The sequence below is a fragment of the Pithys albifrons genome, chromosome 8 (genome assembly GCF_047495875.1).
Source record: "Pithys albifrons albifrons isolate INPA30051 chromosome 8, PitAlb_v1, whole genome shotgun sequence".
NCBI classification, from domain to species: domain Eukaryota; kingdom Metazoa; phylum Chordata; class Aves; order Passeriformes; family Thamnophilidae; genus Pithys; species Pithys albifrons.
Window position 1 is genome coordinate 2,077,656 of NC_092465.1, and position 13,488 is coordinate 2,091,143.

Here is a 13,488-nt window from a genome sequence, read left to right on the forward strand (position 1 = left end):
GTGCCCACTGCTGACTTCAAAGGGAGTTAATGTGGGCAAGGGAGACTCAATGCCTTGGAATCAGAGCTCACATCCAACGCTGTGGCATCTCTGGTGATGATAACAAAGTATCAGGTGGATTGAAATGTTCTGGCAACTGTCCCACCAAGGAAAAGAGCCACTTTTGGCCACTTTAGCTGATGTTTGGAGGCTGATGTTCCCAGAGGGAAGGAAAACGACTCTGCTGAACCTCCAGCTCTCACCAACAGGCTCTGTCCTCACTGATCTCACCAAACAAAGGGTGGAACTCCTTAAGTGTTCTCCTGGCAGCACTTCTGGAGCACCTGCAGAGCTTCTCTGAGGTGCTGCCACCTTCTCAGGAGCCAAAGGGTGACCAGGTGATGTTTGTCTTCATGGGGTGCAGCAAACTGAACCTCCCAGCCCTGTGGGTCACATCTTAACCCCCTTCCTCTTCTGTTTGGGTACGAGGCACTGGGGAGCATCTCTGGTGGGGCTGGTGCTGCCCTCAATGACCAGTTTGGGGTGGGACAATTAAACCCACCCTTCTCCATCTGGTTGTGGTTATGGGTATCAAACAGAGACTTCATCCTGCTTGTGCAGAAGAGAATTTTATCAGCCAAAATCACAGACAGTGAGTTTTCCCTGGGAAGAGATGGCAGGAACAGCTCCACAAGAACTCTCTTCTCATGGAATTCCCACCAATATCTGGTGGGAATAGACCAGTGAGAGTCCAGGGGAGATCTAGAGATGTACAACTATGGTACAACATTGCTCCAGGAATTACTGACACCAAGCCAGGGGCTGTTGTTGCCACCACTGCTGCTGCTGGTGGTGTTTGGTCCTTGCTCTCAGCTGTCCATGTCCTCAGGCTCTCTGTGGCCACAGAGCTTGATCTCCTGGCCAGAGGGACCACTGAAGGACAGAAGATCATGAACTAAAGGTTCCTGATGCATTCAGCAGGTGCCTGTGCTAGAAACCCTTTTGGGTTTTACATGGAATCCCAGATTGGGTTGGGTTGGAAGGGACCTTAAAGCTCATCCAGTCCCAGGGACACCTTCCACTATCCCAGGTTGCTCCAAGCCCTGTCCAACCTGGCCTTGAAATGGGTGCAGAGAACTTGGTTCTTCTTCTGCATCGACTCAGTTCTGGACAGTGTGTTGGACCTTTGCTCATCTCTCAGCTGCACCCTGATGGTCCTGCTGCCTCCCCACCCCTCTGGCCCCTCCCTGTCCCCAGGCAGAGGTGACTTACTGGAGGGGTGCAGGTACACGATGTCGTTGCCGGTGAAGTCACGGCCGCGCGTGCCCAACGCGCCGAGGAGGAGGAGGAGGAGCAGCAGGGCCAGAGGGGCCATGGCCAGGCCAGGACCTGCTCATGCAGTGGCACAGACACCACACCTGGGCAGGAGAAGAGGGCAGTGTGAGCAGGGCAGAGCCACCAGGGGCAGGGCAGAGCCACCAACACAACCCCACCAAAGCCAGGACCACACACAGTCCCAGAATGGGCTGAGCTGGGAGGGACCCAGAGGGACCATCCAGTCCAACCCTCAGCCCAGGATCATCCCCAAGAGTCACTCCCTGTGCCCCAGAGCATCATCCAAACACTCCTGGAGCTCTGGCAACTTTGGGACTGTGCCCACTGCCCTGGGGAGCTTGGTCAGTCCCAACAACCCCCTGGGGGAAGGACCTTTCCCTGAGATCCAACCCAACCCTGCTCTGGCACAGCTCCAGCCATTCCCTGGGTGCTGTCCCTGCCCTGACACAGCTCCAGCCATTCCCTGGGTGCTGTCCCTGCCCTGGCACAGCTCCAGCCATTCCCTGGGGGCTGTCCCTGCCCTGGCACAGCCCCAGCCCTTCCCTGGGGGCTGTCCCTGCCCTGGCACAGCTCCAGCCCTTCCCTGGGGGCTGTCCCTGCCCTGGCACAGCCCCAGCTCTTCCCTGGTCCTGTCCCTGGACCCCCAGAGCAGAGATCAGTGCCAGCCTCTCCCCAGGAAGTTGCCCCTGCAATGAGGTCTCTCCCCTCAGTCTCCTCTTCTCCAGCTGGACACACCAAGTGCCCTTGGATGCTCCTCACTCGCCTCCCCATCCTCATGTCCCTCCTTTGGACCCTTCCCTGAACCTTCCACTGCCCTCCCATGGGCCAGGCAGTGATGTCCATAAATTATAAAGAATTTATTTAAATCAATTAAACTAAAATAATGAAATAAAAGTAATTCAGTTACGTTAATATATACAAACCATTTCTAAATTATTAAAAAAATCATTTGGCATTGATATCACTGAGAAGAGGACAGGGACAAACCCTCTCCTGGCTGGAGAGCTGCAAACAGGAGCAAAGGACAAGGTTGGGTGACTGTCACTGTTTGCAACTTCAACACCCAGGGATTGGTTGGCAAAAACCTCAGCAGGGAGTTGCTGAAGTCCTGAGAGACTGTGCTGGGAGGGGGTTTAAAATAGTGGGAAACTGCAGGATGGGAGCAGGAGGAAGGGAAACAGCAGGTGAAGATCCATTGGGATGAGGGAGGGCAGCAGTGGCTCCCACAGCTACATTCCCACCCAGCACCACTCCCACCCAACTCTTCTCCCACCCAGCTCCACTCCCACCCAGCTCAACTCCACTCCTCTCCCACCCAACTCCACTCCACTCCTCTCCCACCCAACTCCACTCCACTCCTCTCCCACCCAACTCCACTCCACTCCTCTCCCACCCAACTCCACTCCACTCCTCTCCCACCCAACTCCACTCCACTCCTCTCCCACCCAACTCCATTCCACTCCTCTCCCACCCAACTCCATTCCACTCCTCTCCCACCCAACTCCACTCCACTCCCACCCAGCTCCTCTCCCACCCAGCTCCACTCCGACCCAACAACTCCTCTCCCACCCAGCTCCTCTCCCACCCAACAACTCCTCTCCCACCCAACTCCTCCTCTCCCACCCAACAACTCCTCTCCCACCCAACAACTCACTCCACTCCCACCCAACAACTAACTCCACTCCCACCCAACAACTAACTAACTCCACTCCCACCCAACAACTAACTAACTCCACTCCCACCCAACAACTAACTAACTCCACTCCCACCCAACAACTAACTAACTCCACTCCCACCCAACAACTAACTAACTCCACTCCCACCCAACAACTAACTAACTCCACTCCCACCCAACAACTCCACTCCACTCCCACCCAACAACTCCTCTCCCACAGGTCCAGCCCCAGCCCAGGCTCACACCCCTCACCCAGGTCCCAACCAGGAGCTCCGCATCCCCTTCCACCCACCCTGGGGGAGCTGAGCAGCTCCAGCTGCTGCGGGAGGGCTCTGCCTTCCCTGCCTGCTGTCAGAACACGAGGTGACCCCTGGAGTTCCCTCAGCCACACTCCCAAGGGTCCTGTTCCCTCTGGGATGACCCTGGCCAACAATGCAGCACTTTTTCCCACGTCCCTGAGTGTTGGGAATTAATTGAAGCAGAAACAAAAACCTGCTGTGGCACCACCTGGGAAACTATTCCCAAACCAGCATCTTTCAGGATCATCCCAATCCCTGCACTCAGGCTGTGGGGAGCAGCCAAGGGTAACACATCATTAAATACACAACTCATATAATTATCCATCCATAAAAGTTATGAAAGTGCCTCAAAACCCAAATAGGACAGGAAAATCCCAAGAGGACGTGGCTGAGCCAGGCAGGAGCCACTGGTTTGCCCTGGCACACACCCAGGACACACAAGGTTGGGATTTGTTGGCCCCACCCAGCTTGACCAAGAGATCTGCAATACCCAGATATTTCCTAAGCATCTCTGAACATGTGCCAGCTGTTATTAAATAAATGCTTTCTGCTGGTTGCTTTTCAGGAAAGATGTGCCAGGGGTGGGGACTTGATGGTTATCTCAGAGCAGAGACTCACACGGGGCCATCAGGGGGGGCTCTCACTGTCCTTGCTCTTATGTGCAAACACCTCTTTAACCAAAGCACAGGGAAATCCATAAAAACAGCGAGGGAAGCAGATAATGCACCACGTGGTGTGTTGGATGATGTTGTTGGTTTAACCTCACAAAGAGGGAAAAAGGCCAGTTCTCCCTGGGTTGGCCCCACAGATGCCAATCAGCCAGGGGATAATTAAATCCTGGGTTGGGAGCAGACAGCAAGTCAACCAAAGCTCTCCCAGCCCTATGGAAGATAAAAAAAAAACAAAACAGGTTCATGTGGAGTCTGGAGGGAGATTCCCCAGCAAAGCCCAGCTGGGTGGGGGAGCCAGGAGTGTTCATGAATTCCTGAGGTTCCCATGGCTAAAAACACACAGAGTTGGAGCTCACAAGGACCTGGAGCTCACAAGGACCCGGAGCTCGCACGCGGACCCGGAGCCCGCACGCGGACCCGGAGCCCGCACGCGGACCCGGAGCCCGCAAGGAGCCGGAGCTCACAAAAACCTGGAGTTCACAAAGACCTGGAGCTCACGAGGACCTGGAGCTCACGAGGACCTGGAGCTCACGAGGACCTGGAGCTCACAAAAACCTGGAGCTCACAAAAACCTGGAGCTCGCACGGACCCGGAGCTCGCATGGACCCGGAGCTCGCACGGACCCGGAGCTCGCATGGACCCGGAGCTCACGAGGACCCGGAGCTCACAAAGACCTGGAGCTCACAAAGACCTGGAGCTCACAAAGACCTGGAGCTCGCGCGGAACCGGAGCTCACGAGGACCCGGAGCTCACGAGGACCCGGAGCTCCCAAAGACCTGGAGCTCACGAGGACCCAGAGCTCACGCGGACCCGGAGCTCACGCGGACCCGGAGCTCACAAAGACCTGGAGCTCACGAGGACCTGGAGCTCACGAGGACCTGGAGCTCACGAGGACCTGGAGCTCACGAGGACCTGGCCAAACTCTGCTGGTCCTGAGGCAAGGCCAAGAGGAGCCACCGGCTGCCCAATGGCCCCAGGGCCACGTTCCCCTCCAGATGTCCCTTTGAGAAGGTGAACCTGTGATGGCACAAGTCACATGTGACACTCAGCATGGACACAGGATGCACTTGGACCCCTGACCTGAGTGTCTCCATCACCACACACACATCAGGCTCTTTGCTCACAGCTTGGCCAGAGCCACTCCATGGCATTGAGAGGAATTGGCTTAATATTCACACCTTGAGATCAAGGTTTGGAGGAGAGAGGGATTTGAGGGTTGTTTTTTTATCCCAAGTAACACAGGGCAGGTTTTACAAACCTCACTGTTCATTCCCAGACAGCAGAAGTTTGCAGTGAAACCATCCCATGGTGGCAGCTGCAACCCTGAGCTACAGACCCCAAAATTGGGGTTCACAGTCCCCAAAAATAGGGGCTCACAGCCCCCAAAATTGGGGCCCACAGCCCCCCAAATTGGGGTTCACAGCCCCCCAAAATTGGGGTTCACAGCCCAAAGAGAGGAGGGAATTCCAGCCCAAAGAGGGGAGGGACCCCCAGCCCAAAGATACAGGGGGACCCCCAGCCCCGAAGAGAGAGGGGAAGGACCCCCGGCCCCAAATAGAGAGAGGGGAGGGGAGGGACCCCCGGCCCCGAAGAGAGAGGGGAGGGGAGGGACCCCCGGCCCCAAATAGAGAGAGGGGAGGGGAGGGACCCCCAGCCCCAAATAGAGAGAGGGGAGGGGAGGGACCCCCGGCCCCAAATAGAGAGAGGGGAGGGACCCCCGGCCCCAAAGAGAGAGAGGGGGGAGGGACCCCCGGCCCCAAAGAGAGAGAGGGGAGGGAGCCCCCGGCCCCAAAGAGAGAGAGGGGAGGGAGCCCCCGGCCCCGAAGAGAGAGAGGGGAGGGAGCCCCCGGCCCCAAAGAGAGAGAGGGGAGGGAGCCCCCGGCCCCGAAGAGAGAGAGAGAGGAAGGACCCCCGGCCCCAAAGAGAGAGAGGGGAGGGAGGGACCCCCGGCCCCAAAGAGAGAGAGGGGAGGGAGGGACCCCCGGCCCCAAAGAGAGAGAGGGGAGGGACCCCCATCCCCAAAGAGAGAGAGGGGAGGGACCCCCATCCCCAAAGAGAGAGAGGGGAGGGACCCCCACAGCCCAAAGAGGGGAGGGACCCCCAGCCCCAAAGAGAGAGAGAGAGGAAGGACCCCCAGCCCCAAAGAGAGTCGCTCATCACAGCTCGATGCTAATTAGCCAGAAGTGATTAACATACATGATCAACATAAAGCACAAAGAGAGCCCCAGAATCACCAAGGCTGGGAAAGACCTCCCAGACCCACCAAGTCCATCTCAACCACATTTTAACCAACCAGGATTTTAGATTCAAACCCACCACGGTTAAAACAACGGCAGGAACTGCTCCCAGGAGAAAGGAGAGAAGAATGTGTTGGGTTTGCTCATCCCAACCACAAGCAGCTGTTGCTGATCAAAGCCCGCCAGGGGAGGACACCAGGTCCCTTCTGCGGGACCTGCTGCTGACTCAGCCCAGCTCCAAACCCTCCTTAGCACTTGCCCGGTCCCCACATCGAGGAGCCAACTGGCTGCTGGTCCTGCAGGAACCCGCCAGCTGCTCCCTCAAATCACTCCCACGGTGCCTCTCACAACCACCAAGAGCTGAATTGCCAACACTCCTTCTAATGAGGAAGAGCCAGGAATGGATGCAGGGAATTCAATTCCCCAGAGCTGTTTGGTATGGCTGAAACATTTCATTATTCAAATTGAAATTGAAATTGAAATTGAAATTCAAATTAAAATTAAAATTAAAATTAAAATTGAAATTGAAATTGAAATTGAAATGAAAATGAAAATTAAAAATTAAAATGAAAATTAAAATTCAAATTCAAATACAAATTCAAATTCAAATACAAATTCAAATTAAAATTAAAATTCAAATTAAAAATTCAAATTCAAATTCAAGTTAAAATTAAAATTAAAATTAAAATTAAAATACAAATTCAAATTCAAATTCAAATTCAAATTCAGATTCAAGTTAAAATTCAAATTCAAATTCAAATTCAAATTAAAAATTCAAATTAAAATTCAAATCAAAATCAAAATCAAAATTAAAATTAAAATTAAAATTAAAATTAAAATTCAAATTCAAATTCGAATAATTAAAATTAAAATTAAAATTAAAATTCAAAATCAAATTAAAATTCAAATTAAAATTCAAGTTAAAATTCAAATTCAAGTTAAAATTCAAATTCAAATTGAAATTGAAATTCAAATTGAAATTCAAATTCAAATTCAAAATTCAAATTCAAATTTAAATTCAAATTAAAATTCAAATTAAAAATTCAAATTCAAAATTCAAATTCAAATTAAAATTAAAATTCAAATTAAAAATTCAAATTCAAATTCAAATTCAAAAATCAAAATTAAAATTAAAATTAAAATTAAAATTCAAAAATCAAAATTAAAATTAAAATTAAAACTAAAATTCAAATTAAAAATTCAAATTAAAAATTCAAATTAAAAATTCAAATTAAAAATTCAAATTCAAAATTCAAATTCAAATTCAAATTAAAATTCAGATTAAAATTAAAATTAAAATTTCAATTCCAATTCAAATTCATTTTAATTTTAATTTTAATTTTAAAATTCAAATTCAAATTCAAATTCAAATCCTCCCGTGGGTACAAAATGATCCACCTGCCCACCCACACAGGCAGAATCAAACCAGGTATTTCTGCAGACACAAAACTAACGATGGTCAGAAAGGCCCAACCTCAACATTTCCAAATTATTCTGAGTCTGACCAGGCTGGTCACAGAGTTGTGTCTTTCACGAGGGACAAATCACAGGTAGAAATGAACAACCCCCACCTGAGAAAAACACTCATTATTGGTGTTGAAGGGGGCAAAGATCCCCCCAGAGAGTGGAGCAGCAAAAATCACCTCGACAAAAGCAAATACATAATTAAAAAAGCATTCAGTAATTACTGCTCAGCACACTCTGCTTTGACACCCACACAGGAAAGGAAGAAGACGCAGGTAAATGTAGAGATGTTCTCTATGGATGGACTGTCTCAAAACCTGCAGGTATTTAAGAAAAACAAATTGATGTAGTTCCCCAAATGATATTTTTTTCCCCAGGAAGCCTCTAAACCATAAGAAGCTTCACAGTAAAGGCATGAAGACTTTTTCTTGTGCTCACAAGCCCCTTTTTGAGCTCATCAATTTCCTCCAAAACTTTTCCCCCCAAAACTTTTCCCCCCAAACTTTTTCCCCCAAAAACTTTTTCCCCCAAAAAAACCTTTTCCCCCCAAAAAAAATTTTCCCCAAAAAAACTTTTCCCCCCAAAACTTTTTCCCCCCAAAACTTTTTCCCCCCAAAACTTTTCCCCAAAAAACTTTTCCCCAAAAAACTTTTCCCCCCCAAAAAAATTTTCCCCCAAAAAACTTTTCCCCCAAAAACTTTCCCCCCAAAACTTTTCCCCCAAAAAAACTTTTCCCCAAAAAAACTTTTCCCCAAAAAATTTTTCCCTCCAAAACGTCCCCCCCAAAAACTTTTTCCCCCAAACTTTTTCCCCCAAAACTTTTCCCCCCCAAAACTTTTCCCCAAAAAACTTTTCCCAAAAAAACTTTTCCCCCAAAAAAATTTTCCCCCCCAAAATTTCTCCCCCAAAAACTTTTCCCCCAAAAAAACTTTTCCCCCCAAAACTTCCCCCCCAAAAAACTTTTCCCCCCCAAAATTTTTCCCCCCCAAAATTTTTCCCCCAAAACTTTTTCCCCCCAAAAAACTTTTTCCCCAAAACACTTTTTCCCCAAAAAACTTTTTCCCCAAAAAACTTTTTCCCCAAAAAACTTTTTCCCCAAAAAACTTTTTCCCCAAAAAACTTTTTCCCCAAAAAACTTTTCCCCCTCCAAAACTTTGGGCCAAGCTGGTGGTGCATCAGCCACTCCAGGGCTAAAGCTCTGCTGGCAGAGCCTCTCCAGGGCATGGCTGTTTTTCCTCCTGAATGAATCCACCTCCAGGCTGCACTTTGGACCCACGTCACGCAGGATTAGATCATGCAGGACATTTGGGAAAGGTCCTGGGAGCTGACACAGAAATCCCAGTTCCCTCCAACCCTTCCTGTCCCTCTGGGTCAGGAAGACCCCCCCGGGGCTGGGATTGCTCCTTCCTGCCCAGGATTGCTCCTTCCTGCCCTTTGCCCCCACAGGGCTCTGTGGAAATGACCCATTCCAGGCTCGGAGCAGAGCCCACTTGCCCATTTGTCAGGTCTCATTAGGGCGGTGGCATCTCGTCCTCCTTGTCACCAGCGCTGGGGACAATGGAAGGTCACCGTGCTCCGAGGTCCTGGAGCAGATGTCAGGATTGCAGTCTGGGCCAGAGGTGTTGATGGAGGAGACAGTGATTTCTCAGGATGGCTTTGCCCCTCCTGGCCCCCTCCAAGCTCAGCAGACACTTCCGTGCCTGAAGCCCAGAAGGTTTGCAGGGACTGCACCATTTCAGGAGGAAAAAGAGTCCAAAAAAAAAACTAAAAAAAAAAATGAATCAGACACCAAATCTTCCCCTACAAATTTCTGGCCAAAGCCAGGCATGGAGGAATTGCCAGTGCAGGGGCATTTCTGTGGTTCTTCTCATGGAAGTGTCCCTCCACCTGCCCCCCCCTGGACACCCAAGGCAAGAAGAGGTTGATGAGGTTCTTTGCCAGAGAAGAGCAACGAGGCTGGAGAAGGGACTGGATGTGGCTCTGAGTGTCCTCTTAACACCCCCAGGGACAGAGAATCCAACATGTCTTGATTCAACCCCACTGTGATCACCAGCCCAGGGCACTCTGTGCCAGAGTGATCACAGTGGGGTTGGATCAAGGGTTGGTCTTGATAATCTGTGGTCTCTTCCAACCCAACTGAGAAGAGCAACGAGGCTGGAGAAGGGACTGGATGTGGCTCTGAGTGTCCTCTTAACACCTCCAGGGACAGAGAATCCAACATGTCTTGATCCAACCCCACTGTGATCACCAGCCCAGGGCACAGAGTGCCACAGTGATCACAGTGGGGTTGGATCAAGGGTTGATGATCTCAGAGGTCTCTTCCAACCCAACTGAGAAGAGCAACGAGGCTGGAGAAGGGACTGGAGCACAAGTGCTGTGGGGAGAGGCTGAGGGAGCTGGGGCTGTTCAGCCTGGAGAAGAGGAGGCTCAGAGGTGACCTCAGCACTGTCTGGAACTGCCTGAAGGGAAGTTCTGGCCAGGTGGGGGTTGGTCTCTTCTCCCAGGCACTCAGCAATAGGACAAGGGGGCACGATGGGCTCAAGCTCTGCCAGGGGAAATTGAAGGTGGAGATCAGAAAGAAATTCTTTGCAGAGAGAGTGCTCAGGGATTGGAATGGGCTGCCCAGAGAGGGGGTGGATTCCCCATCCCTGGAGGTTTTTCAGCTGAGCTTGGCCGTGGCACTGAGTGCCATGATCTGGTAAAGGGACTGGAGTTGGCCCAAGGGTTGGACTTGATGATCTGGGAGGTCTTTTCCAATCCAATCCATTCCAGTGATTCAGCTGAAATCTCATCTCAACCTTCCTCCTCCATGTCCTCACTCTCTGGGCCCCTCTCCAAGCACCTATGAGGTTCCTTCCTCACCTCATCCTGACATTTCCATGCATCTTTTCCCTTGGAAGTGCCTCCACCTCTGAAGACCTTACAGCAAAGCTTCCCTCAGCTCACCAAACAGCAGGAACAGGTAAAAGTTGCCTCCCAGCAGGCACAGCATGTCCACACAGCCACTGCACTGAGGAACCACAGACACCTCCACAGGAGTCCTTTGCCCCCTCCTGGGCAGGGTCGGTGGGGCCATCCCTGTGCCAGGTTGGGATAGTTGTTCATCAGGAAGAGGTGATGCCATGGAGCAGCAGGACAGGCGGAAGGTTCTCCAGCAGGGAGAGGTGATGCCATGGAGCAGCAGGACAGGGCTGAAGGTTCTTCAGAAGGTTCTTCCTCAGGGAGAGGTGATGCCATGGAGCAGCCAGGACAGGGCTGAAGGTTCTTTAGAAGGTTCTCCAGCAGGGAGAGGTGATGCCATGGAGCAGCAGGACAGGCTGAAGGTTGTTCAGAAGGTTCTCCAGCAGGGAGAGGTGATGCCATGGAGCAGCAGGACAGGGCTGAAGGTTCTTTAGAAGGTTCTCCAGCAGGGAGAGGTGATGCCATGGAGCAGCAGCAGGACAGGGCTGAAGGTTCTTTAGAAGGTTCTCCAGCAGGGAGAGCTGATGCCATGGAGCAGCAGCAGGACAGGGCTGAAGGTTCTTTAGAAGGTTCTCCAGCAGGGAGAGCTGATGCCATGGAGCAGCAGCAGGACAGGGCTGAAGGTTTTCCAGCAGGGAGAGGTGATGCCATGGAGCAGCAGCAGGACAGGGCTGAAGGATCTCCAGCAGGGAGAGGTGATGCCATGGAGCAGCAGCAGGACAGGGCTGAAGGTTCTTTAGAAGGTTCTCCAGCAGGGAGAGGTGATGCCATGGAGAAGCAGCAGGACAGGGCTGAAGGTTTTTAGAAGGTTCTTCATCAGGGAGAGGTGATGCCGTGGAGCAGCAGGACAGGCTGAAGGTTGTTCAGAAGGTTCTCCAGCAGGGAAAGGTGATGCCATGGAGCAGCAGCAGGACAGGGCTGAAGGTTCTTTAGAAGGTTCTCCAGCAGGGAGAGGTGATGCCATGGAGCAGCAGCGGGACAGGGCTGAAGGTCTGCTCCTGGATGCAGGATCCACCCAACAGGAATTCCTCCTCCTTCACATCCCCACCAGGACTTTCCTCATAGTTCACAGACTATTCTGAGTTGGAAGGACCCACAAGGACCATTGAGTCCAACTCTTCAGTCAATGGCCCACACAGGGGATTGAACCCATGACCTTGACATTGTTACAGCCAAGTTTTAAAAATTCCCAAGGAATGCAAGAATTAACTCCACAGATTTTCCTCCTGCTTTCCTTCCAGTCCACACAAAGCTACAAACTGGAGTTCCCACAACTCAATGTACAATCTTTGGATTCATTTCCTTCTCTCTGCAGCTTCACAATCCAAGCCCAGCTCTCTGCCTGTGCCACATCATCACTGTCCAGAGACAACCTGGAATGGCAATGGAACATCTCCCATGGTCCACCTGTGGATCCCAGACAACAATCCCAGAGACTCTGCAACTATTCCAGCTCTAACTGGTTTTCCCTCTTCTCCTCTATCCCTCTCAACCTTTTTCCTTCCTTTTTTTTTTTTGTGTTTATTCTGGTCATGTCATTTCTGTTGGTTCCCACCACACACATCAGAAAGGTTTGGAACCAAACCTGGAATTCCTGGGAACTGCCTTAAAATCCAACTCCTTCCCACCAGCCATTTGGAGGCTTTTCCTCAGAGTTTTCCCCCAGGAATGGTTAAAATGTGTCCCCAGAGAACTTGGGACATGGTGAAGAACATCCAGCTTGGACCTGAGGAACCTCTCAGGGCTCTTGCAAAGGTCTCAATCCCAGCAAGAAACAATCAAACACAATTAGTGCCCAAATTCCTGGCAGAAATCTAATTGCCTTGCTGCTAATTACCCAGGCAGGAGTTCATTGAGCTAAAAGCCCAAGTCCTGGGCAAGGGAAGGGGGGGACAATATGTTCCCTCTGCCACCACCTTCCCTGGGATTGGACAATTCCAGTTTAATCTTTACCAGGAGGTGATTCTGAGATTATTTACCAGCAGCTCCTGTTTCCAACCTGAGTTATTTCTCTTTTCAGCAGAACTTTCCTTAGGTCTGGGCAAAGCTTTAATGAGTTGGGGTAAAATGTCACTTCTGTTCAAGTGTCCTCGGGGTATTTTTGTTTCAGATTAACACAGAGGGGACAGAATATTTCACTGGGGTGTTTCAGGTAATTCATATTTGGCTGGAAAAGATTAATTAAAAATCAGCCAGGCCATCACACAAGAAAATATAATTATTGCAAATAATTCTCCAGCTCAGGAGATATTCCAAGCTGGATATAATTCCTTCCTGTTTTCCTCACACACAGTGCAGGGACACCACTATTTTTATTTTTAAATTACACAGAATAGTCCACAACTGCTTCTGAACCAACAGGGAGATGGACATGGATGATCCAAGAAATCATTCCAAGGATTTTGCACCGTGTGTGACAGAGGCAGCAGGGGGAGCAATCCCTGAGCTCAGTGGGGTGTGGGAGACCAAGATTTGGGAATTTTGGGAGGCAGGACTGGCCCTTCTTGTGTCCCACAGCTCATGGAGTGACCTCAGGGCATGAGGAACCTCCACAAACAGGGGACAAGAAATCCAATTGGGAGCCCAGAAATCCAGAATTTTCTTGCTCATAAGAAGCAAAACCCCAATCACTGAGTTGCAGAGGAGAAAGAAGGGGAAATTATTTCCTAAATAAACATTTAAAGTTCACTGGGACAACTGAAAAGGCTCCTCTTCCCAAGGCAGGGATGCTTTGGATGTGGATCCAACAGCTCCTTTCTGCTCCCCATGGAAGTCCTGCAGCAAAGGAGGAAGGGGAACACCCAGGGAAAGGTGTTTCAGGACAGGACTGATGGTCCAGGGGTGGTGGCCACACCATGACATGGCAT